The following is a 27308-nucleotide window of genomic DNA, read 5'->3' on the forward strand; positions in this document are numbered from 1 at the left end:
TCTCACCTGGCGCCCTTCTCTGCACTCTCCCTGCCAGCCTGGCTGCCCCGGTGGAGCAGCAGCAGGTGGACAGCCCAGAGGTGGCCGTAGCGGGACTCGAGCAGTGGGGTACGGAGTGGGCGCTGGAGGGGCGGGTCCGCCCGGGCTCGCAGGAGAATTTAACGGAAGCCCTCGGAGGGCGGCTACGTGTCCTGCTCACAGGAGGGCTGCCCGGGGGACCTGGGGGCGGGAGGCCAGTGGTGCTGGTTATTCGGAGGGAGGGCGGCCAGCATCCCAGCTCAGGCCCGCGCTCCCCGCAGAACAGGCACTGAGATTAGGAAATTCCTCATTTTTTCCCTCAGTCGCTGGACCCAATACCTGGGCTTCAACCGCCTTGGTCTCTCCTACTCTCTTTGAAAATAGGGCCGGCTACACAGCCAAACATTAACGAGACAATTACTAAATGCTGGAGTTCTACAATCACTAGGTTTAACCCCCAGGCGGTTACAAGGTAACCCGGCTGGCTCGCCCCGCAATCCTGGCGGGGACCCCGGCTCACGGCCCTCACCGCGGCTCCGCTGCGCAGTGGCCTCACCGCTAGATGACCGAGGTCTCCGTCTGCAGGAAGGACGGGGTGCGGGAGCCACGGGGCACCTGCAGGGCGCCCTCCGAGCCGTTCCTGGAGATGGACGAGCTATGCAGCCTGTAGTCCCGGCCGGAGGGCCGGCTCGGGCACAGGCCTCGCCACTTCCTTCTCAGCTCGCTCTGCACCTGCGGGCGAGGGCAAACGCAAGGCGGGCGGTGGGGGTCAGGCGGACGACAGGCTTGGAACGGGACCCCAGGTGCCCTCTAATGCAAACACCTGTGAACGAACCCCTCCCTCTTCCGCCCTTTTCTGTGTGGCGGGTGCGACATTCCTGCCCGCCCATCAGACGCGCTTGGGAGGGTGCGGCAGGGAAAGGGACGCGGGACCCGACCGGGGCCTAGGGGAGAGTGTCCAGGCTGCGGAAACCAAGGCTCCGAGCTGCAGGTTCCAGGATCTTCAGTCCGTAGGACAGCAGCTGACACACCCAGAACCGAGAGAGCTAATTCGGATTTTCAGGGCATGCAGTGCTTTTACCTACGGTCCTGGTTCTGCTCCCTCAGTCCTGGTGAGGGAGTTCCCGGGGAGTTTGGAAAGAAGGAAGGGAGGCAGGTTTAGCAGTCGCTCAGGCCAACATGAGGGCCGCGAGGAACAGCAAGTAGCGAGAAAGGGGGAGCCAGCGAGGCGCCAGCTGGAGAGGCGGCCACAGCCCAGGTGAGTGGGGGCCAGCGCGGCGGGGGCGGGACAGAGCGGGGGGGGGCGGGGTGGAGGGCGGGGGGCGGGGCTGAGGATAGAGGAGCGGGGTGGGGTGGGGGTGGGGTAGAGGGTGGGGTGGGGGCGGGAACTCAGGGCATGGGGCGGGGCTCAGGGGGGAGCAGGGCAGGGGCGTGGGTAGAGGGCGAGGCGGGGCAGAGTTGGGAGAAGGGAGTGGGGTAAAATGTGGGGCGGCGGCAGAGGGTCAGCAGAGGGCGGGACAAGGTGGACCCGCGGGAGGACTGGCCGTGGACCCGGGAGGGGCCCCTGACTCCGTGACAGCGCCTGGCGGGCGGCGCAGACCCCCGCACGTGCGGGCAGTGTGAGCGGGGCCGAGACCCCAGGTGCTGGGCGGCGGCACTGACCCCATGGAAGGCTGGGCCTTTTGCAGGGCTGGGGCATTTTGGGGAATTCCTCATAAAGCGAGAATCTGTGCTTGCTTCCCAGAGGTGAGCACTTACTTCACTGTTCAGAAAGCAGTAGAGAACCGCCACCACCAGGCCCTGCAGGTGGAAGGGCGGTCAGAGGCCACTCGCCCCCGCCCCCGCCCCCGCCCCCGTCCCAGGGACGCCCAGCCCCTGCTCACCGCACCTGAAAGGATCCGATGCACAATTCGAACAGGGTCTGGTACTTGGAGGAGATCCCGATGGGAAACACGGCAAACACCATGTAGTGGACTCCAAACAGCGGAATGAGCAGCAGGGTGGACTTGGCGAGCCTCCTGCACCAAAGAGAAAGGATCCTGAGGTCCCCGCCCATTCTGGAAAGAATGTGTGAACTGACTGTCAGATCACCTTCCCTCCTACCGCAACGGAGCTCCTACAAGAAACTTGACAGGTTTGGCAAGAAGATACTGGTCTGAGGGGTCTCACTGCCCCTTGGGCCACTAGTTTTAATAGTTGAGACCCATCCCAGCATTTGAAGGGGGGGCAAGCTTTACTTTCAGATCAGAAGAGCAGACAAAACGGTGGTCCCTTGAACACACGTGTGACAGAGAGTGTCCCCGTGGAGAGCAGACTCAGAAGTCGGGGAGCCCAGACGGGATCTAATTTCTTTGTCACAGAGCTCTTACCCTCCCTAGTCCGAGCAGATTTTCTCCTCACCGTGTTGTTTGTAAAAAACAAAATAACTGAACGCAACTCCACCCTCTGAGGAGCCCCATTCCTTGTCTGAACCTTTCCCGCTCCCCAAGCGGGTGCTGGTCACGCTCCTCCAGGTCAGGGCTTCCCAGTTCCTCCTGCACCAGAACCTGGTCATGTTAAAACGCCGCTTGCTCCCAGCTCTGAAAGTCTGGGGTGTGACCTGAGAATGCATTTCTGTCAGGTTCCCGAAGATGCTGTGGCTGCTAGTTGGAACCCTGCTTTGAGAACTACTGCGCTAAGGCAGTGACTCTCACAGCTGCACTAGAGAGTCATCTGGGGGGCTCTTCAGCTTCCTCAAGTCTGCCTGGCCCTCATCCAATGTCAGGTCACTGCAGGTGGCTGGCATCTTCCCAGGGGATTCAACGTGGTCCTATGTGACCTTGCTTCCGCCACCTGGTCTGAGGGTCAGGAGCACTGGGTTCACCGGCTGGCCCACCAGGTGATGTGTATGCACATCAAGGCCCCCAAATGAACCACCAGCAGGTGCTCTAATGACCAGCCTCATCCTGGAAACTCTGAGTGAGGGGTGCCTCCTTGCTCCTCCCCCACCCAACACTTGGAAAAGTCACGAATTTCTTTACATATTTTTGAGTCACCTGCCTCAAACCTAGCACTCAGAGCCTCAAATGTAAGTTCTAGAAATGTGTTCATTTCTCCCAGTTCCCTCAAAAAACCCACCTGTGGTGTTTACCAGAGGCTTGCCTCTGTATTGGACCATCTGCACAAGCCCAGAAGCCCAGCCTACTCTGCAGCAGACGTGAACGCCCCTGGGCAGCAGGGAGAGCCTGCCCACCCTCCAGGCTGCAGCTGCAGATTTGCACATCTGACTTTACGAGGCCCGCTGTGCCTGCACTGCACTGACACTTGGGCTGGTGTCACCATGCGTGAGGATGGGCCCTGCAGGGAGCTATGCCGTTGGTTAAACTTCAGCGAGAACCTGCCTGAATTCCAATTATCCATCTGCCCAGAAGTGCTTTGTGCTGGTTTTTGGAAAAGGGTTCTAGAGGCTGGGCCCCAGGGACCCTGTGTGGGGAGACCTGTTACTACACTACTGAGACAGTTACAGGGAGAAGAAGAAGACGGCAAAGTACAACCAGGCGAGATCACAGACGTGCTCTGCCTTTTGTGTTATCCTGGAAAAAGACCAGATTCAATTATCCCCACTTTGTTTTGTTTCCAAAATAAAGCATCTGTCTCTAAGACCTACTCAGTGAACTTCCCACAGAACCCGGAGGGAAGGTCGGCAGGGCTGTGAACACGACTAGCAGAAACACTAGGAGTCAGTGTGAAGACAGCCTGGGTGGCAGGCATGGGGGGTGGGGCCAGGGGCCGCCCAGCTTCTCACCTGAGCCAAGGAAATGCTGCTCGGAAGGACTGCCCCGCACCCTGCGATCTGACGTGGCAACCCATCTAGCCCGGCCTCTGTGGTGGGCTGGGCAGAGATTTCCACGCCGGGCACAATGAGGGGTATGTGTGTTTCCTAACTCTGTCACAGTACTTATTGCTGCCAGGCACGAAATGTCTTTGAATATTAATTTAGTTAATTGAGTTTTGAATAAATCTCAGTTGATCCTCAGAGCCTCAGTGACAATTACACTATTATTTCTACTTTACAGGTGAGGAGACTGAGGCTCAGAGCAGCCCAGTCACTTTCCCCCAGGCCTCCATGACCACCAGGATGCTGCCCATCTCCCACTCTGTTTGAAGGAGGGGAGGGAGGAGACGGCTGCGTGGGGCCCACCCTCGGGGCAGGCTGGTAACCTGCGCAAGAGCCAGGGCCACATAGCTTTCAGCAGCTGCAGCTCCAACCAGGTCTGTCTGAACCCAACCACTGTACCAGCTGTACCAACCACTCACACCAAACTGATTTTATTTTGTATCTGAGTTGTGCGCTGTATCTTTTCCTTATAAATTCGTGACAGACATGTACAGAATCTTCAAGTTCCTTTACTGTCTCAGAGCCTCAAGAATTTTTTTTTTTTTAGGAAAATTGTTGGATCTCGTAGATCCACAGTCATGTGGAGGAGGCTTAACCTCTGCTCCCTTTCCTGGGAAGGGAGAGGGTCTCAGCCATCCCCAGGCTGTCACTCAGCATGTCCACAAACATCAGCGGAGTCATGATCAAGCACAAGGCCCGACACCAGGTGCCACCTGAGCCCTGAGGTCTGAGGGGGCAGAAGAATTAAACATGAGGTATAAATAAGGTGTGGCCAAGGAGAAAGGTCAGATGACAACGCAGGAAAGTAGGCAAAGCACCTCGAGAAGCAGCTCCCTGGGGGGCATCATGATGGAAGGAGGGCCTGACAGTTGCCAGGGCAACCTGCCCTCGGACAAGACCCTCCGTCTCTGGGGGTTCCTGTGAAGTGGCCAAGGGCACACGCCTGCGACTGAAGGAGGAGAGCTGGGGCCCTCTGGGCCTGGCTCTGATCTCCTCACACGCGCTTCGTCCTCACCCTTGGGTCCTGGGTGACGAGGTGTGTCTAAGCACATACTCACTTGTACTGGGACTGGTCATTGCCACCAACATCTGGGGATGTCAGCTTCTGCAGTAAAATTCGTATAATGCTAACAAAAAGGATGAAATTGACCTGCACAAAGAGAGATGACACATTTGTGTGTGATGCCCCCTGGAAAGGAGGCCGGGATGTCTGTGGCTGAGCCTCACCAGTTTCAGCAGGGCCAGGGCCCAGCACAGCTGCCTGCCGCCCCCCAACCCCGAGAGCGGGACAGTGTCCCCTGCAGTGTCACATACACTCTGGCCCTGGGCTGCGGCGGCTAAGTAAACTGACTTTGAGATGTGCAACGGACAGACCGAAACCTGGTTCAGCTCAGAGGCTGCACACTTGGTCCTCCCGACGGTGATTCCCCTGAGGGTCCCCTGAAGGAGCAGTCTCCTTCTCACCCACCCCCTTCCCTGAGACTCCACCCTGAAGGTGGGCTGAGCCCACCGTGGAAGAGCTCGGCCTTGGGGTTCGGGCCTCAGAAGACCCAGGAGAACGGGGCTATTTATATTTACTTCTGGGCAGCAGCCCGCTCTTTGCCCAAGTGTGCAGCCTGGAGGGTCACTCGTGTTTCAATACAGAAATGACTTACTATAATGGAAATTAAAATTGGTGTTCGTATAAGCCACCAGGGAACACTGTGGTCGTTGGTATCTCAGCAACTGTTGAGAGAGGGAGTCACATTACCACGGATGATTCCAGCTACAAATCCAGCACAGGCTAAGCGCACTGCCCGGGACTCACCCCTTACAGGGTGCTTGCAAAACAGAGCCCAAAGCCCCCTCCCCTCCCCTCCCCTCCCCTCGGGGTTGTTAGATGGTCCCTCTTGACTGCCGTGCTCCACCCTGAAGGCACAATTGCTCTGCACTTAGAGATCTGCTGATGCAGAGGCAACTCCAGAAGCTGGGAGAAGGGGCAGGCCAAGCCCTAGGAAGGCCCACAGCCTGGGCGTTGTCCACCCTGAAGGCACAATTGCTCTGCACTTAGAGATCTGCTGATGCAGAGGCAACTCCAGAAGCTGGGAGAAGGGGCAGGCCAAGCCCTAGGAAGGCCCACAGCCTGGGCGTTGGCGCAGCTTTCTCCAGCTGACATCGCAAAGAGAAGTCTGCCTTCTGAAAATCAGTTCTCCTCAGCTCCCAAATGTTTAGTATTAGTATCTTGAATGAAAGCACAATGCCATCAGAATAGCTGAGGCAGGCACTGCCAGGAACGTTTGTCCAGTAACAGGTTTCAGTTTTGCTTTTCAGCATAAGGGCTGGCTCCAGCGGGAGGCTGGGGTTGGGTGCTGGTGAAACGCCTCCCTTGTTCCCTCGGTCACCCGCACTCCCTCCCAGCAGGGGCAGAGGCCCACCCTGGACCCCAGCTGGGGTTGACAGTAGGATGTGGGGCTCCTGGAACCCACAGGGCAGAGGGGAGGCTTCCCACAAATGCTGTCTTAGACCTGCAGCCCTGGCCCACCCTGCAGCTGCTCCTGGTGTGGGAGTGAGCCAGGCCGAGGCCAGGAGAACTGCCCAAAGTGCCAGTGACAGATACATGTCACATAAACTACAGCCATACAACTGGACTTTGAGAGGCTCATTACCAGAATAGACAACTGGTAGACCACAGCCTCGTGGTGGGAACTCTTGGTGCCTGAGTTTGGGGTCTTGTTCTGGCTCATTGTACTCACCAGGCAGAATGTCTGCGGCCCTAGGCCGGCTGCGCTGTCTCAGAGGGTGGTTCCCAGCTGGCCATTGTGACCTGGCTCAATACTGGGCTCTGCGTTTGCTTGGCGCCCTTTTGTGAATACTGCTCCAAGCTCTGGGACGCTGTTCTGTCTCTGCCCGGTTTACCCCAAACTCAGCTCTGCTGTGAGACCTGGTTCAGTCCCATCTCTCCCATGGCTTCTCCCGATGAAGTTCAATGTCCTCTCCATCAGGTATTCAAATCCTCAGCTTGGCCACATGTGCTGCCTTCTGATCAGTCACGGGGCCTCTCCCTAGTTTCCCAAGACTTGGTGATGCCAGGAACTTAGCGTCACTAGATGGATCTCAATTAAAAGGCAGAGGTACAGGCCCAGCACTCACCCTGTGTCTTCTAACGAGAGCCTGGCTGCAATCCACGCACCTGTGCAGACAGTGGGGATGCCTGCAGAAAGACACCTGGTTACCACCACCCACGCTAGTTCCCTGGACCAGCCCTGCAGGGACAGAGTGAGCCTTCGTCAGCCCAGCCATCAAGGACCAGGGCTTTCTGATGAGCAAGTGGAAGCTCTTCATAATACAGACAAGTTTACGCTCATGCCTGATGAAGCAGTGAAGATAATCTGAATGCTTTGAAAGCTGAACCTTCACGGGCCTGAAACAAATCACCATTTTTTTGTGGGTGTCTGTGTCAACGTGCTGGCAAGGCTGTGTCCAGACATGGCGGTGACCTGAAGGGGTGCTCCTGGCTGTGAGTGTGGGGGTCCCGCAGCTTTACCCCCTTTCCAATTCTGGTCAGTGTGGAGTCCCACTGACGGGCATGTGGTCGGGACTCAGGATGGACGGCCCCCTGCTTTTTCTCCTCCCAGGCCCCTTCCTTCTGACTTTCCCAGCATCAGGGTACACCTCAGCCAATGAGAGAGCAACCTGGTTCTCAGAAATATTAATGTACTGGCTGCAGGGACCTCCAGTGGCCCTAGGAAAGCTCTTCCTACAGGCTCAGCAAAGTGCTTTCGAGCTGAAAGAGTCTGCATTTACAGGTCAGAGAGGACGGAATCAGGAACCTGGAGGGTTTGGGGGTGGCAGTGTGCGGCAGGGCAGGAGTCCTTACCCCATCCAATCAGGAGGTAGGCCACAAAGCGTCAGCTGGGGGAGAATATGGCCACCAGGAGGGTGTGGAGATACAGCCCCTCCATCAGCAGCCAGCAGAAGTTGGCCATGATGCAGTACTGGAAGACCACCAGGCTCAGCTTGCAGCCCACCTGGAGCCAGACAGCAAGAGACACACACTCATGGCAGGCAGCGCCGGGCAGGGTGCAGCACGTGCTCACGCCCTCCGTGTAACCCGACCCTGACACAGAGGTGTGAGCCCAAGTGTGTGCGTGTCAGGGCACGGCTGGCCGGGGTCGCTGGAGGGTAAACACCAGGTGAAGGCAGATGCCCACGTTGTCCCGGAGGTGATTTGTAACTCTGAGGGAACACAAGCGGCACCTGGCACAGCCTCTCTCTACCTCATCCCACCTCCTCTCCCAGCTGCATCCTCACCCTCAACCCTGCACCCCCACCTTTCTCCCTCCTCCTCCCTCCCTGCACCTCCTCTCCCGGCTGCAACCTCACCCTCCACTCACTCCCACTTCTCTTTCTCTGTCTTCCTCACTGTCCACTCTTAACAAGAGATAGGAAAATAAAGGGGAAAAACAAGAGAAACCCAGCAAATAAATTTTCCCCAGGCGTTTCAAAAGGGAAAAAATATGTGTTACACAAAATAAATATATTTTAATCTCTCAGAACCCCACATAAGTAAACATGTCAGGTATTTCTACATCATGAGCAAACATGGCATTGAGGCTTATAGTCACTAAGCTCATATAAATGTTCTACAAATCCAGCACTTTATTTCTATTTTTCTGTATCTTTGCAGCCTCCTCCCCAGATATGTATCTGTGGGTGGGGTGGACACATCCACATACGTGTGCAGATACACTCTTATGTGTATGTGTGTGGATTTACTCATACGTGTGCACGGAGCAGATGTGCTTGCAGGAGATGCGCGGCAGCTTTAAAGCTGCTGTCGGGCTGGAAGGAGCTCTGGCCCGCGGAGGCTCCATTCTTTCCAGGACACCCAATCCCGTTACCTGTCCTCGTTTCTCTTGCCTCAGTTAAGCATGATTCGGTTTCTTTCTAAGGTACGGCACGGACGGCTGTTACCGTGTACTGATGCTGCGTGCAGGGAGTGTGGTCTGGCACGTGGAGGCTGCCCACGGGCCACCGTAAGTGGACAGATGCACATCATAACACAACTGTGAAAACAGGGGCAGCAGCCCGGGGCCTCGGGCCTCAGCACCACCCGCTCATTGGAACAGTGGCAGGAGTGTGTGCTGCGTGTGGAGGGGGAAGAGCTCTCCGCCTCCCGGAGGAGGAAACCATGGGGCCCTGCTGCTCGTCCAGGGGGGCGGGTCCCGCACCCATGGCGGTGTCTCCCCCTTTTGCAAAGCTGCCCAGCACTGTTTGTTACAATTTCAATACAGATGCCCTTTGATCCGTCCAGTCCCCCTCCAGGGCCATCTGATCGAGGGAGAAGCACCAGTGCGCAGAGACATCCGGGCGGTGATGCTTGTGGCGGCAGAACGTAGAAAACCAAGGTGGGCATGCTGTTACTGGTGGGACGGCTACAGTTTTATCACACCTCACGCTGGGTTCAGGGGAGATCCTGAGACAGGGGTAGACACGGAGGATTTCTGAGATATCCTGCTGAAGGAGGAAAGATGCAGAAAACATGTGTTTAAGGTGATTCCAATTCCATTTTCTTGGGAAAATGTTTAAAATGCAGCCTTTGCTCATCCACCAGTGAGTGCTCCCAGGACAGGAGGTCTGGGGAGCCATGCGCTGTCTGCTGACCTCATCTTCTTCAGGCCTGGAGGGGCTGAGCAGCCACGTGGCCGGGACAGTGCCCCACAGGGACCTCGCAGGTCTGCCAAGTCCAGCAGGTCCTCACCCTGCTCCGGGAGCCTCCCACCACCATGGCCAGGCATCTGGGGACCACACTGGTCATCCACGGGGGCTCCTGCTGCTGGGCAGCTTCCAGGTGGCCGTCTGGTCATTCATTTCTCTAGACTAGAGCATGACTTCCACAGGACTTGGATGAACCCCAAACCAACCAGGGCAGAGAAGGAGGCCCACATGTTGCAGGGCGGGGCCATAGTGGGGAGGGGATGGGGCTCTGTCCCTGGGTCCACTTTCTGATCCAATAAAGACACTGGCTTCTCGGAGGCCAAGCTGATCGAAAGGGATGGGACAGCTGCACCCACCCCAGGGTCGTCAAAGGTAAACATGTGTCCTCCCGGGCCAACAGGACATGAGGCGTCTCCCTAGGGTGCTGGGAAGACTGGCAGGTGCTGGTAGGAGCGAGTGAACAGGATATTTTACTTGAATATGTGACAGTGATGGTTGCAGGGCTGAGACAGCAGGTGAAGTGGGCCTTGGCACCTATGCGGGGCTGACAGCTGGAGCCTCAGTGTGCAGCAAGCAGCAGACGTGATGGCTGTGGCAACGTCCACTTGTGTGGTGTCACATGTCCTATGTCCACAGCTGCAGACACTCGCCAGACGTGGCTCCCCAGCACCACGCAGAGCCCTGACCAGCCATCCTTCCCAGGTGGGATCCAAAACATGCGATGGAGCAGAGTCTGGAGAGTGTGTGAGCTGCACACACATGCCAGTGTGTTTCTGCATGCATGTGCACCTTTGTGCATGTTTCCGTGTGTGCCCTCGTGCACACGTGTGTTCTGGGCACTGCTCACTTCCCCTCCTCCTGCCCCTTCTGCCTTTTCACCTGGGGCTGTGAGCCCAGGGCCCTCCGCCACGTGCAGACCCCTAGCCCAGCCTCCAGCCACTGCAGAGCTCAAGGCCTCTGAGTTTGCCCTGACTCTCTGGGCAGGTGGGGCTCGGGGCAGGGACACTGGTTCCCGTTGCTCCCCCATCCCTCAGTGGGGGCCTGGCAAGGTCCTCAATCTACGCAGCAGGAGACAGTTGAGGGCACAGCTCCGGATCAAGTGCCTGGTGTTTGTGGATCCATCAGGGACACCGTGTCCTTTAACAAAGAGCCAAGTGGGGAGGGCTCCTTCAAGCAGAGGTTTGAGACGCATGGAGAAGTGATGGAAGGTTCTTGGCAGGAGGGAACCTGGGTCTCCCGCTCCTGGTGCTGGGCGACCCCCTCTACACTCCGGGGACCCCATCTGGGGACAAAAGCCCTGTAGCCCCACCTCCACCCGGGGGCGGGATTTGCCAGGTGGAGGATCGCCTCAGTTTTATTATTACGCTCAGTCCACACACGTGGCTGGCAAGACTGCCCCCAGATGTGTATTTACGTGCAGGCCTCGGAGCAGCCTCCACTATCTTAAAACGACAGTGTTTCAAATCTGTTCTGTCCAGGGCAGCGGTGCCAGTGGGTGAACCCACCGTTTGGAATGCGAGAGGGGGCCAGCTTTCTGGCTCCGAGCGAGAGAGGCGCCGGCCCCGGAGCCGGGATCACGGCGGGGAAGACGCTGCACGGGGACTCCATCTCGGAGGAGCTCGATAACCGCACCGCGCTGAACTGGCCCCAGAGACCCACGCGCGGCCACCACAAACCTCGCCTGCACCTGTGGAAACTGCTGGTTCAGATGCTCATCCCCGTGTCGCTAGCTGGGCGCCGCGGGCACTGTCCCGCACGGGAGGCTTCCTCCCAGCCATCGGGGAAGCACCCACTGCTCAGGTCTCGGACATTTGCGGAGAAAACACGGGGGAGCGGGAGGGCGAGAGGACGTGTGTCCACCTGTGCCAGGACCTCCCACCCCGGAGTGGCCCTGCATCCCGCCGGGGGGGCCGTCGCAGGAGCCTGGCTCTGCCGGGGGCCTGCCTCGCGCCCGCCCTGCAGCCGCTGGCGGTGCTCGGGTCCTGCCAGTCCTGGGCCTGCTCCGGCCTCCGGCCAGTTTCCTCTCCTTCCGCACCGACTGGGACCTCGGACCCGGGCACCGGCGCCGGGACTTCATCCCAGTGAGTATCCCCACCCACCTTCAGGGAGAGGACCCTGCCCGGGGACAGCCTACCCAGGAGGACGGCTGGTCGGGGCAGTGCAGCGTGCCGGAGTTGGAGTACAGGATGTCGTCCTTGACCAACACGGAGAGAGCTCGCAGGATGAAGGAGAGGAACAGGTTCAGGTGGATGTAGTTCCGGGTGCAGCGCAGCTTCCTGCGGGGGTGGGGTGGGTGGGGGAGGGGCGCCATGGAGGGGGAGGGAGAGGACGTTGGGGACAGGGAGGGATGTGGGGGAGGGGTGAAGGTCGGAGGGGAAGGGGAGGAGATAGATGATCACTGTTTTGTGCACACTTTAGTGATTGCCTCTGTGGTTTTAGTCTTAAGGCTTCTTTTTTATGGAAGTTATTTATCTAACCGTTCCTTATTGTATATTTAAGATGTTCTTAGTTTTGCATTATGGTAAATTTTTTTCTTACATAAGTCTTTTTCCTTATTTCTGACTTATCTCTTTAGAAGCAAGATTTCAGGATAAAAGTATGAAGCAAAGATGTCTCGAGACTGCAGGGGCCTGCACCCACTTCACAGATGTGAAGACCACGTTGTCTTTACAGCAAACTTCCTGCAAGGCCCACAGCAAATGACCTGTCTTTGAACTTAACTTTATGCGATATTTTGCTTCTCTAAAAAATTCCCAGAACATTTTGTTTATAATTCTTTTACAACACTTAAATTCTACTTTGCAGAAGACTTAATTGGATATTTGATTTAACTCTGACTTTTAATTGTTTGGAGTCATTAAGAAACAAACTGCCCCACACAAATGCACTTCCAAGATCATTAAACATTAACTCTGGTTAAGTAAGGTTAAGGAAAGTTTAAAAATTTTGAAGAATGTTAAAAAATGTATACTAAAGTGGTCTTCCACTTGTGGCTACTAAAGGGGAGCTTATCTGACTACCCTCCCACCAAGGGGTCAACACGATTTTAAACTCTGGAGAGTAGCCAAAGCAGCTGGGACTCGAAGGACAGGCCCCTGGAGAGGAGGGAGGCATGGAGGCCCTGTGGACACCCACCCCTTGTCACCTCTGCTGGTGGTTAACTCATGTCTCAGGGCACAACGACCACTTAGAAAGCAGAGGCTGAGAGCTTATGACAATGTCACTGGACAGCATGGGCCACAGAGGAAGTTAAGGGATTTCAAGTAACAGATGCAAGCAGCAATCATTCTGGAGAAAAGGGAAACACAGAAAGTCCAAATTTCAGCAGGCAGTCACCTACTGAGGCTTTCCTTCTTTTATTTCCAAGGTGTTCATGTGCTGCTTGAGCAGAAGAATCCCCAGGTTTTCATTCAAAACCCTGAAGTGCTGTGACTTAGGAATAATGACAAACCAGAAGTAAACTGGCCTTCACAGAGCCTGGAATACAGCCTCAAATCAGCTCAGTCCCTGACTGTCTCAGGCTGGTCTGCCCATCTTGCTAGAAAAATTAAATCCTCTCTGTAGTCAGATGTAATCAGAAGCCTTTATAACTTAATTATTTGTGATTTCAATAATAAATTGCTAGGTATGCCAGAAACAGGACCAAATGATCAAATGCAGTTAAAAAGGAAAAGCAAAAACGAAACAAAGGACAAAAAGAGAGCCAGTTACTGGCATTTTAAGACATAGACTATAAAATTACCCTGGTTAATATATTCAAGGAAATTGATAAAGAAATGAATTTTATTATAGAATGGAATTGATTATAAAAATCAAATGACAAACTGAAAACTTAAAAAAGAACCTTGAAACTAAGAATAAATTACTGGTGTAACATTAGACACAATAAATCAGAGTATTAGGAACTGGAAAATAGATCAGTAGACTATGTCTAGATTAAAGTAGAGAGAAACAAAATAATCGAAAATATAAAGAAACAATAGGAAATATAAGGGAAATGGTGAAAACATTAAACGTGTGAAAATGGAGTTTCAGAAGGAGAGGAGAGAGAATAAGGTAGAAACAATATTTGAAGAGATTCTAGCCAATAATTTTTGAAACTGATAAAATATAATAAGAGACTAAAGAAATTCCACTAACCCCAAGAAGGAGAATTACAAAGACTACACAAGTCCCGTGATAGTGTAAATGCTGAAAACAAAAGACAAAGACAGAAATCGTCAAAGCACCCAGAGAAAGACACATCCTTCAGTGGAGTAATGGTGAGGCTTTTTCAAAAGAATTGATGATGTACATCTTTAATGTGATGAAAGAAAGTAACTGCCTACCAAGAATTCAGTACTCTCAAAAATATCCTCAGAAATGAAGGCAAAATTAAGATGATTTCAGGCAATCAAACCCTGTGAGAATTCATTGCCAGGAGGCCTGTGCTGAAGGAAACCCTAACGGGAGGTCTTCAGGCAGGAGGAAGATGGTCCCAGGTGGAAACATGAAAACACAGGAAGAACAAAGAGCAAGGAAGACAATAGACGATGACTCTAAGCAAACACCGACTTTGGAAACAGCAGCAGTAGTAACCATGCCTTGTGGAACTTAAAATACATGCAGAATTAGAACGCAGAATAATGACACAAAAGGCATGAGGGTGAGCAGATATAATTGCTGTAAAGTCTTGAATTGACTGGGAAGCAGTAAAAATAGTCATTGGAGGTTTCTGCCTATGAGACAAGGATGCATGTTGTAAATGTGGTGTGAAAACTAGAAGAACACTAGAATATATAACTGGCAATCTAAAAAGGAGAAATTGGGATAATAAAAATACTTGATAACTTAAAAAGAAGCATGAAGTGATACAAGAGAAACAAGGCACAGCTGAAATAACAGAGCAAAGACACAGAAGGTGGACTGGAACTGTAAGCTGTCAGTCAGTAGTCTAACTGTGAGTGTAAAAATACTGCTCGTAAAAATAAAAAGTCAGACCAGAAATAAAGAGCAGATCTCAATTAAATGGAGCTTTAAAACACTCACATTAAATACAAAACAGGAAGTTCAGATAAAAGAACAGAAAACAATACACTTTGCAAATATCAAACAAAAAAAAGCTAATATAACCACATTAATATAAAAGTAGATTTTTAAGGCAAAAGGCATTACTAACCATGGACAATTTCACACGAATATATAACATTAAATAGGTATGCCCCTAATAACATAGCCTTAAAATATATAAAGCCAACAGTGAAAGGAGAAATAGACAAGCTCACAAATATAGCTGGATATTTTACTGCATATCTCTCAGTAACTGACAGGACAAGTACTTAAAATAAATAGTAAAGATTAAGAATATTTAAATAACATGATTGATAAATGATGTGAATGACACCTTTAACATACAAACCAATAACTGCAGAATTTACACTGTTTTCAAGTGAAAACAAAACTTTACTAAAATAGACCACAATCTGAGTCATAAACCAAGTCTCAAAAAAAGTCACAGGGTTTAAGTCATGGGGTATGCTCTTTGATTACCATGAATTAAGCCAGAAATCATTAGCAAACTGAAAAGGAAAGTAATAACAGATTGGAAGTTAAGCTATGAATTTCTATAGCCTATGAGTTAAACAAGATAATCAAAAGAAGAGTTTAGAAAAATTAGAACTAAATGATAATGGAAAACACATCTTTAACTTGAAAGATGGAACTAAAGCAGGTCTGAGAGGGAAATTTGTAGATATAAATAAATGCATTTTAAACCAAGGAATGCTGAACATCTAACTTAAGAAGCTAGAAAATGAACAAATCAAAACCAGAGAATGCAGAAAGAAGGAAATAATAAAGATAAAAATGCAAGTCAGTAATAAAAAGCATACAAGAGAGGAAGTTAAAGGTAAAAATCTGTTCTTGGAAAACACAACTGATAAAGCTTTGCACAGGAAGATACATCAAGGTACAAAGAAGGAAAATACAGCTGGCTCACACCAGGAATGGAAAGGAGACAGCAGTATAGCTCTTACACACGTTAACAGTGTAGTGAGAGAATACAGAAACGTAGATGAAGCAAACAGATTCCTTCTCATGACTAACGTAAGAAGAAACAGAGAATCTGAATCATCATGTGTCTGTTTTTAAGAATTTGAACCTAAAATAAGATTAAAACTTTCCCACAAGACAACTCTCAGCCCAGATGGCTTCCACAAACGTTACGGAAGAAATAACACCTTATCTAACCCAGACTAGTCCAAAGAATAGAAAAGAGGGGCACCTTCCTATTCACCTGTGGACCAGCACAGCTGTCAAGTCAAAGCCCAATGTTATGAGAAAGGAAAATTATAGATCAAATTCATGAATGTAGATGCAAAAATCCTCAACAAGATGTTAGTAAATTACACCTAGCCATGTAATAAAAGGGTGATATATCACAACCAAGTAGGGTTAATTTTAGGGATAAAAGCTACATTTAATATTAGAAAATCTATCTATGCAGTTTTTCACATTAAATGAACAAATGATAAAAAACCACCTGCTCGTCTCAATATATGCAGAAAAATCAGTATGAAATTCAGCACCTATTCATGATGAAAACTCAGAAAACTGGGAATCGAAAGGAATGTTCTTAACCTGGTACAGCGTATCTTCAGAATGTCTGCTGCAATGTCATGCTTACAGTGACACTGTGAGCTCAGAAAGAAGAAAAGGTGGTCTCTTAGCATCATTTCTATTCAACACTGTACTTTACAAAAACAGGAGTTTCACATAGAAGAATCCACATGAAGTTACAGGATAATTATTACATTTGTAAATAAATTTAGCAAGGCTGCTGAGGCAAGATTTAGTATGCAGAAATCAATTCCTTTTTTAGAAAGTTATATATACACAAATATATACAACAGCATAAACGAATACTTCATATGACTATTAGGAGATGCCCAATTCGATAACTCAGAAAACCACAGAACACTATTGAAAGAAATTAAGGAAACTCAAACAAATGGAAAGGTCTGCTATAATCACTGGTCGGATGACCAAAGCTGTAAAGACATCCAGTCTATCCAAGCTCATCTATAGATTCAGTGGAATCAGAAGTGAAATCCTAGCAGGATTTTTTTAGTGGCTACTGACAAGCTGATTTTTAAAAATTCACATGTAAGTGCAAATGAGCAAGCTCTTCCTAGTGTGAAAGGAGAGTTGACAGACTTACACTGGGACTCAGGACTTCTCACAAAGGCACAGCAACGGCAGCAATGTAAAAATGGCTCAGTGACAGACGGGAGTGTCCCGTCCCTCGATACACGGTCACAAAGGCACCATTGCAATGCACGGGCACAGGGTGGCATTCCCAGCAAATGGTCCTGGAGAAACTGAACACACATACTGCAAAAGCAAGTGAACCTTAACCCCTGCCTCACACTGTACACAGAAATACATCATCAGTGGATCCTAAAGCTCAACTTGAGAATTCAGGATAGTAAAATTTCTAGATGATGACTAAGAACATGCTAGAGAGTTTTAAACAGTCTCAGGAAGCCCTGACTATGCAATGCAAGTGGTCAACAGACGTCACTAAAACAAAGAACTTTCGCTGATCAGAAGACTCACTAGGAGAGTGTAAAGTTGAACCACAGTGCTGGGGATAAAAGCTGTGACACCCATGTCTGACAAAAGGTTCAACTACAGCTTTCCACTCCTAAAAATTAACATAAGAAAAAAGAGACAGCTAAATAGAAAAATGAGCAAACACTTGGAATAGTACTGCTAAAAAAGTTTCCAAACATACCCTCACCATCCACCAAGGAAATGCCAATTAAAACACAATTCTATGTTATGATGGACCCAACTGGATGGCTAAATTTTAAGAAGTTGGCAATAACAGATGGTGGCAGGGAGGTGATGTGAAAGGAATCTCCACACTGCAGGTGCACGTGTGATGTGTCTGGGAAGATTACATCTCTGCAGAGCCTCGGACCGCACACACAATGTAAGTATAAGATAAATGTAAGTGTAAACATAAGTGTGCGCACATACACACACCCCCACAGCTAAATGCGCAAGACACAGTGCATGAGGACACTCACAGCAGCATTACTTGTCTGAAGTCAGCCATGTATCTGTGGACAACTGAGAGAATAAATACGTTTTATTATCTTCAGACAGCAATGAAGAGTACAGGATGGCCACATGCAACAACATGGGTGAATCTCCCTGCAAAAGGCTCAGTGAAGGGATCTGGAGGCTGGGGCTTCCACTTTGTATGATTCAAAGACAACATTTTCAAAATGAGGCAAGAGTAACGTGTGGTGTCAGGAATCTGAATAATGGCACCTTCTGGGAAGCGGGTGGTTACAGACACAGCGTCATGAGCACGGCTGCGGTGCCGACAGTGCCCTGCACCTTGGCCTGGGTGCTGAGCTCACTGAAGACCAGCATCACACTGCAGGTGGAAGACATACCCACTTCCCCTAGTGTGTACTTCCCGAATAAAAGTTTATTTTTATGTATTTAACACGGCTGCAGAGCCTTAGCAAATGAAGACATTAAGTATAATGCACAGCTGCTCAGGTCTCGGAGCAGTTCTGCAGCTGTGTGACCCAGGTCTAAAGGCTGCTGGACCCCTGCTCCCGGTGGTGCAGCCGCTGCCCCTACTGCATGTGTCTCGTGTTGGGGGCTCTCACCACTCCAGGTCACTTTTCCTTTCTTTTCTCCTCCCCTCCCTCCTCCCCACGTCTTTCCCCTGAGAGGGGTTTGGGATTTACTGCTGTCACCCGGGTCTGCAAGCCACCCAAGCAAGTCTTGCTGCCCAGGGTCTTAGTGATGGTCTTCACAGACGCTGTTCACTTGAAGTTCCATCTCGAAGTGCGGCTCTGCTAAAGGACGGTGGATGTACCTGACGGTGAGTTCCCCGGTGAGCCAGGCGGGAATCTGCCCCAATGCAGGCTGCGAGTGGGCCCTCAAAGGTGAACGGGGTGCAGGTGGTCATGAATCAGGGCTGTGCCCTCAGCAGCTCAGCAGCCTGGGGCGCACGGCACCTCTTGGGCCTCCTTTCTCTAGCTGGCAGAGCTGGGACGTGAGAGCACTGACCTGGTGGAGGCACTGTAAGGGCTAAACTAATAAAGCACACAGCGCAGTGAGGACTGGTGCTGCCACATCCATGCCTGGACCACAGGGCGTGCTCAAGGATGTCAGCCACAATGACCCCCTGCGACTTCTGCACAGAACTCGGCCCTGTGTTTGTCACCCAAGTCTGCATACACTTTGCAAATGGGAAGAAATGAGCAGCTCCATTTCTCTGTCCTTAAAGTAAGAGCATGTCTGCTTAATGCTTTCTTAGCTCATGGACTATTATGGAGAATAAATGTTCAATGACTGCAAAGAATTCTGTTTCCTGGGTGTAATTACTGGGGCAATGGAGCATATTATTTTCATAAGATGGATTTTAGAATCAACTCACTCTCACAGCTGTCCAGGGAGGTGACATCGGGTGAGCAGGTCTGGCCGATGTTGGCAGGAAGGTGCCCGAAATGAAGGCAGAGATGAGAACTGCACACCAGCCTGGGCTCTGGGCACTTTTTCTAGTGATTGTTACATACTGGACCAGCAGAATGACAAGTTCTTTTTTTAACCAAGAAGTGTCACCTGCAGGTGACTAATGACATCCAGGTATAAAAGATTGTGTTGGATACACGTAAAACCATTTGAGATTCTCTTAATGCATCATGTCCATATTTGCAATAATTCCAAAATGCTATCAGGCTGGCTAATTAAATATGTCACACAGTACAAATCTGAGGGAAGCTGCTGAGGTCAAGTATTTGGATTGCTCAAGATTAGAGCTCTTTAAAAACAAACAAATTTTTCTAATTCAAGTTACCCTATGCCAGCTTACCTCCCTAAATATTTCCTTTCATTTTTGTATTTCACAATTTCAATATTTAAAAATGTACAGCAAAATACAGAACATAGCAGAACAAATATTAATATTGTATCAGCCTTTTTTAAAGAACTAAAACATGATGGGTCATCCTCACATTTTTCAAAGTGCAGTTCTGGATTAAAGGCATTGCCTTGAGATTCAGCCAAGATGGTGGAGTAGATGGACCTTGAGCTCACCTCCTCTCATGAGCTCACCAAAATCACAAAAACAAACATTGATTAAAAAAAGACTGGAACCTACCCAAAAAAGATCTTCTATGACTAAAGACGTAAAGATGGAACCACAGCGAGACAAGTAGGAGGGGTGCACTTGAGATGTATCAAATCCCATACCCTCGGGTGGTGACCCACAAACTGGAGAAAAATTATATTGCAGAGGCCCTCCCACAGGAGTGAGAGATCTGAACCCCATGTCCGGCTCCCCAGCCTCCAGGTCTGGCACTGGGAGGAGGAACCCCTAGAGCATTTGGCTTTGAAGTCCAGTAGGTCTTGGTGGCAGGAGCCACAGGATTGGGGGAAACAGAAATTTCATTCTTGAAGGGCACACACAGTATCTCATGTGTACCGGGACCAGGGGCAAAAGCAGTTCCTTCATAGGAACCTGGGCCAGACCTGCCAGTCCTGGAGGGTCTCCTGAGAGTGGCTGTGGCTCACCCTGGGGACATAAAAGCTGGTAGTGGACATACTGGGGAGTGTTCATATGTATGCACTCTCTTGGAGGCTGGCATCTTGGGTCTTGGGTCACCAAGACCTGGCCCTACCTAAGAGCCTGTAGGCTCCAGTGCTGGGACACCTCAGACCAAACAACACACTGGGTGGGAACACAGTCTCACCTGTCAGCAAACTTCCTAAGCCCACAGTCACCTCTAGACAAGCCCCTTGACACAGCTCTGCCCATCAGAGGCTCAGTCTTACCCACCTGTGGGCAGACACCGGCCCCTCCCACTAGGAAGCCTGCATGAGCCTCTAGACCAGCCTACCTACCAGGTGGCAGACACCAGAAGCAAGAAAACTATGATCCTGTATCTTGCAGAACTGAGTCTGCAAACACAAATCCAAAACAATTTACAAAATGTCAATAAGAACATATGTACCAATAATTACCTTAAGTGTAAATGGAATAAATGTTCCAACCAATAGACAGTGGACAGATTCTTAGAAAGGTGCAATCTCCCAAGACTGAACCAGGAAGAAACAGAAAATACGAACGGACCAATTACCAGCACTGAAACTGAATCAGTAATTTAAAAACTCCCAACAAACAGAAGTCCAGGACTAGATGGCTTCACAGGTGACTTCTACCAAACATGTAGAGAAGAGTTAACAACTATCTTTCTGAAACTGTTCCCAAAAAGTGCAGAGGAAGGGACACTTCTAAACTCATTCTATGAGTCCACCATTACCCTGATACCAAATCTTTGTGAAAAAGATATCACAAAAAAAAAGAAAGAAAATTACAAGCCAATATCACTGATGAACATAGATGCAAAAATCCTCAACAAAATACTAGCAAACTAACTCCAACAATACATTAGAAGGCTCATATGCCACGATCAAGTGGGATTTATCCCAGGGATGCAAAGATTTTTCAATATCCACAAATCAGTGTGATACACCACATTAACAAATTGAATAAAAACCACATGTTCATCTCAATAGATGCAGAAAGAGCTTTTGATAAAATTCAACATCCATTTATGATAAAAGCTCTCAGAAAGTGGGCATAGAGGGAACACACCTCAACATAATAAAAGCCATATATGCCAAACCTACAGCTAACATCATACTCAGTGGTGAGAACCTGAGAGCATTTCCTCCAAGATCAGTAACAAGACAAAAATGTCCATTCTCATCACTTTTATTCAACACAGTTTTGGAAGTTCTAGCCACAGCAATTAGAGAAGAAAAAGAAATAAAAGGAATCCAAATTGGGAAAGAAGAAGTAAAACTGTCACTATTTGCAAATGACATGATACTATACATAGAAAATCCTAAAGATCCTACCAAAAATTGTTGGAATTAATAAATGAAGCCAGTAAAGTTGCAGGATAAAAAATTAATACACAGAAATCTGCTGCATTTCTATACACTAACAACAAACTATCAGAAAAAGAAATTAAGGAAACAATCTCATTTACCATTACATGAGAAAGAATAAAATACCTAGGAATAAACCTATCTAAGGAGGCAAAAGACTTGTATTCTGAAAACTGTAAGACACTGATGAAAGAAACTGAAGACAGCACAAACAGATGGAAAGATACACTATACTCTTGGATTGGAAGGATCAATATTGTTAAAATGACCATTCTGCCCAAAGCAACCTACAGATTCAATGCAGTCCCTATCAAATTACCAGTGGCATCTTTCACAGAACTGAAACAAAAAAATGTTAAAATTTTTATGGAAGCACAAAAGACCTGGAATAGCCAAAACAATCTTGAGAAAGAACAGAGCTGGAGGAATCACACTTGCTGACTTCAGACTATACTACAAAACTGCAGTAATCAAAACAGCATGGCACTAGCACAAAAGCTGACACACAGGTCAGTGGAACAGGATAGAGAGCCCAGAAGTAAACCCACACACTTATGGTCAATTAATCTACGACAAAGGAGGCGAGAATATACAATGGAGACAAGACAGACTCTTCAACAAATGATGCTGGGAAAACTGGACAGCTACAAGTGAAATAATGAAATTAGAACATTCTCTAACACCAGGAACAAAAATAAACTCAAGACGGATTAAATATCTAAATGTAAGACTGGATACTGTAAAACTCCTTGAGGAAAACATAGGCAGAACACACTTTGACATAAATCACAGCAATATTTTTTTTGACTCATCTCCTAGAGTAATGGAAATAAAAACAAAAATAAACAAATGGGACCTATTTAGACTTAAAAGATTTTGCACAGCAAAGGAAACCATAAACAGAATTAAAAAACAATCTATGGTGTTAGAGAAAATATTTGCAAATGATGTGACTGACAAGGGCTTAATTTCCAGAATATATAAAGAGCCCATTCAGCTCAATATTAAAGACAAAAACCCAATCAAAAAGTGGGCAGAAGACCTAAATAGACATTCCTCCAAAAAAGACATACAGACGGCCAGCAGATACATAAAAAGATGCTCAACACTGCTAATTATTAGAGAAATGCAAACCAAAACTACAACAAGGTATCACCTCAAACCAGTTTGAATGGCCTTCATGAAAAAATCTACAAATAATAAATGCTGGAGAGGGTGTGGAGAAAAGGGAACCCTCCTGCACTGCTGGTGAGAATGTAAATCGGTGCAGTCACTATGGAAAGCAGTAAGGAGGTTTCTTAAAAAACTAAAAATAGACTCACCCTATGATCCAGCAATCCCACTCCTGGGCATGTATCCAGGGGAAACTCTAACTTGAAAAGATACATGCACCCCAATGTTCACAGCAGCACTATTTACAATAGCCAGGACACGGAAGCAACCTAAATGTCCATCGACAAATGACTGGGTAAAGAATCTGTGGTACACTTATACAATGGAATACTACTCAGCCATAAAAGAGAATGGAATAATGCCATTGGCAGCAACATGGATGCACCAAGAGATGATCATACCAAGTGAAGTCAGTCAGACAAAGACAAATATAGGATACCACTTATATGTGGAACCTAAAATATGACACAAATGAATTTAATTACAAACCAGAAATAGACTCACGGACATAGGAAAAACCTCTGGTTACCAAACAGGAAAGTAGGGGGCATGGATAAATTAGGAGTTTGGGATTTGCAGATACACACTACTATATATAAAGTAGGTAAACAACAAGTTCCTACTGTACAGCACAGGGAACTATACTCAACATCCCATAATAAACCATAATGGAAAAGAACCTGGGAAAGAACAGATATGTATGTGTGTGTATAACTGAACCGCTTTGCTGTACACCTTTGACACAACACTGTAAGTCATCTATACTTCAATTTTAAAAAGGCATTTTTTTTCTTTCTGAGAATTATCAACACCTGGTACAGCCGGGATGCGTGAAATGAGAGCAGCTGAACGTAAGGACTTCCGCTGAGTCTCAGCCACGCTCATCGCCTCCGCTCATTCATTTTTCTTCCAAGTATGGATTTCCTAATGTCCTAAAATCACTCCTTTTGTTGTAGCACTGGTTTTATCAGAACATTGGCCAACATTTGAACTCTATTCTAGCAAAGAGAAATAAGATCTGTGGGGTGTGGAAGGAAGAGAGAAATGGAGTCAGCATTGCTAGCCTCTAAACTGAGGCGGAGGCCACGGCAGGAGCGGCGCTGGGCACGTCTCAGTGGATAGAGTCTCAGCTCTGAGCACTTATGTCCAAACAAAGCCGCCAGAAGATCTCTACAGAAACGAAAGATACTTATCAGACTCCGACCCTAAATAACTCGAGAGATCCTACCCCTCAAGGACAAACGTTTCCTCCTTGCGTCAGAGCCAACCATAATTCCTGCCAGACAACCATGGCAACTGTGATTTCTACCTTTAATGGCTCTTTCTCTTCCTCGGAACGCTTTCTCCATTTTACCCAAATCTGTGTCTCCCAGATTGCAATTCCTAGAAACCCAAAAAGCTCTCTGTTTCCTACAGATGATTTTATGACAGGTGACCAAAACCCTGTTGAAATAAGCTGGATATTATCCGTTTTATTTAATGCTGGTGATGCTTAAGAAACAGATTTAATCCTAAAAACTAAAAGCTCTTCCTAGGGAGAAGTTCCTGCCTCCATTCGCAAGCCCTGACCACCAGCTGTACAACGTCCGTCATTAGTTATCAGAGACCTACTGAAGATTCAGGTGCAGGGAAACCAGAAGGCATTAAAGAGTGCCCACCACAAGCCCTGTTGGCTCCGTCAGCTTCCATCCTTCACAGGCACACAGAGAGGTTAAGCAATTTGTCCACGTCACACAGCTGCTAAGAGACAGACCCAGGATTTGAACCTGTCCTCATGCTCCTAAACACATCACAGGGTCTCTCAACGGCGCTCCCACACATAAGCCCAGACTTCCGTGCTTCTGAGTGGGAAGGGGAAGGCCAGGCTGCGTCTTTATATTCAAAGTATTTGCATAACACTGTGTTTAGTAAATAAAAGTTGAACTGGATTCCTATCCGTGGTCAGTATTGTCTCCTCATAGAAGAAATTCAGGGGACTTTAATAAAAGCGCCAGTGTTAGTTAGCATCACATTTCACTCTGGCGTTCTCCAAGACAGCCTGACTGGCACAGAGGAGGGCTTGGAGGCAGTGGTGTCTGCCTCCTCCGATGGCCGAGATGGCATAAGTGGATGATTTCCCGTCTCATGTTTTTGGCAGAATTGCTCATTTCTGCTACTTACCTGAAGAGGCAAAGAATTATGCTGCTGGTTGTAAGGGAAATCAGAGAGACACTGTAGCCCAGGGTGTAAATGGCCTTTACCAGAATATAAAACGTGATCTGAAAGAGAGGAAAATAAATCTGTAAGTCACGCTGGCAGCATCGGACCCTACCGTGTGTTCCCTCAGGGAGGCTGCATACTGCGGATGCCGGAACGTGGGACAGTGACCTCTCAGAGATCCACTTCCGCCCTGAACCCCAGTGGTCCTCTCCCCTAAACACCTGCTGTTCCCGATAATTCACTGTGAGTGCCCTGGGGTGGTTCCGCAGCAACCCTGTCTGGAGGGAACCACCGGGGGAAGCTGGGGAGGAGGCAGTGCTGGGCCACGTTCAGGGAGGCCTCAGGCACCGCGGGGTGGGCCACGCTCAGCAGTCTGGGGTAAGACACAGAAAACAACTGAGCTTGTCTGGACGTCGGGGATGATGCCCGCTGAGGCGGCGCTGGGCACAAGTCCTGCGGTCGTCCCTGAGGCCACCTGCCTACAGAAATGGCCAGTGCAGTTAGAAACAGGTGACGTCCGGGGACAGGATGGTGCTCCTACAAAGAGACACCCACCCTCCACCGTGTGCGTTCTCATCCCTCGATTAATCCTCGGCGAGATTGAGCCCTTAAATCAGTGCAGACGGCAGAGCTGAGCGTGAGAGAAATGGCCCATCCAGCCTCAGAGGCGACCCGTTCCGAGGCCCCAGTCGGTGTGCGGGTTTTGTTGTTGCTTTGAGCCCACAGGGGAGGAAGCGGGGGACCAGCTGGGGTTCCAGAATGTTCTGGAAACCTCCGATTGTAGGTTCCATCCTGTCCCAGCCTCCTCCCCAGTGGGGCTTACGGATGGGGTGGGGGCACGTCCACGGGTCATGCTGTGGGGAGTTCGGGTTAAACAGTTGGAAATGGAACACTTCAAATCCGCCGAGAGCACAGGAAGCAATACGTCGACACGCACCTGCAGACAGACTCCGGACCCACCACTGCGCCAGACCACGGGGCCCGGGCCCACCTCCCGGGGCTCCAGCACCCCATTCATTCCAGCACCCAGCATCTTCATTCTTAGCCCTCTGCTCTTTCCTTGACTATTCTGAGTCTTAACCCATGTTTTAGATTTTAATACGTTTTTGAGATATAGTTTACATACCATAATTCACCTTTTGGCTGAAATGATCGGACAAGGACTTTAAAGTCTATATGTTAACTATGTTCAATGAGGAAAAGAAAGATGTAGTATTATCAGATAAAACCAACTTCAAGACAAAGAGAAGAACATTTGGAAGAATAAAGAAGTCACTTCATCAGGAAGACAAGTAATAGTTATGTGAGTATAGATCTAATAATTCAGCTTCAAAATAGTTGACAGAATTCAAGGGAACTGCCCCCCACCCAGTACTTGATAGAACAACTAGGTAAAAAAATCTGTAAAAACATATATTATGTGAGGAAAACTAGCAACTGTGCTATCCTGATTGGTAGTTACAGATCACTGTACCCCTCCTATTGCAGAATACATATTTTTTAGAGTACATTTGGTATGCTCATCAAGACTACATGTAGGTCGATAAAGGAAGTCTTAATAAATTTACAATGATTTAAAGAATGCAGAGTATTTTCTGTGACTCTAATAGAATTGTGTAAGAAATAAGTAATAAGATATCTAAGTAAATCTCAAATATGTATAAATTAACTAACACATTCCTTACTAATTCTTACATCGAAGAGGAAATTGTAGAGAAATTAGAAAATATTCAAACAGAATGATGATGGGAATACAACATATCAAAACTTGTGGGAGGCCAACCTGGGCATTTTTGCCTTGCTAGCCCTCCAGCCGTGCCCTGCACCACTCCTGGAACTAGGATGTGTGTGCCAGCCCCACCCTCAGTTTCCAACTTGGAGACACATGCTCTCATTGATGAGGTTACAAGGTTTAGCACTGAGGATAAGCAAGGGGGCTTAGCAGTTGGGGAGTGGTTGGAACAAATACCCTACAGGCCTTACCTGCTTGGTTTCTCAGACTTGAACAGAGGCAGCAACACGTGGCCACAGTTGCATGCTTGCCAATTGCCTGATGAGCCACTTGGCATTTTGCTGCATTTCTTGGGTCTCAGACACACTGGGTCAGAAAGCAAGGTCTCCTTTGCTTAATGAGAGAGGAAACTTTAGGACAGAAATATAGGCTCTGCCTTCAGAGGACTGATGTTGAGAAAATTCACATATACAACCTAAGTCAAAACAGGCAGCCCTACAATAAAGATGGAGACAAAGCATCTTCTTTTGTAAAAGCAGAAATCACAGGTGATGGTTCCTTCTTGGCATTGGGAATAACTTGAGGAGTGGTTCTCAGGAGCCTGGGCTTAGCGAGAGCTTGTAACACTGGCTCAGGTTAGATTCTTCC

General features: G+C 48.9%; 1 pseudogene; it reads right to left on the bottom strand.

The window, feature by feature from the left end:
* Positions 1-342: 342 nt before the first annotated feature.
* LOC140696225 (vasoactive intestinal polypeptide receptor 2-like) lies at positions 343-25967 on the bottom strand (annotated as a pseudogene).
* Between the last annotated feature and the right edge of the window lie 1341 nt (positions 25968-27308).

This window comes from Vicugna pacos, chromosome 4 (genome assembly GCF_048564905.1).
Source record: "Vicugna pacos chromosome 4, VicPac4, whole genome shotgun sequence".
NCBI lineage: Eukaryota > Metazoa > Chordata > Mammalia > Artiodactyla > Camelidae > Vicugna > Vicugna pacos.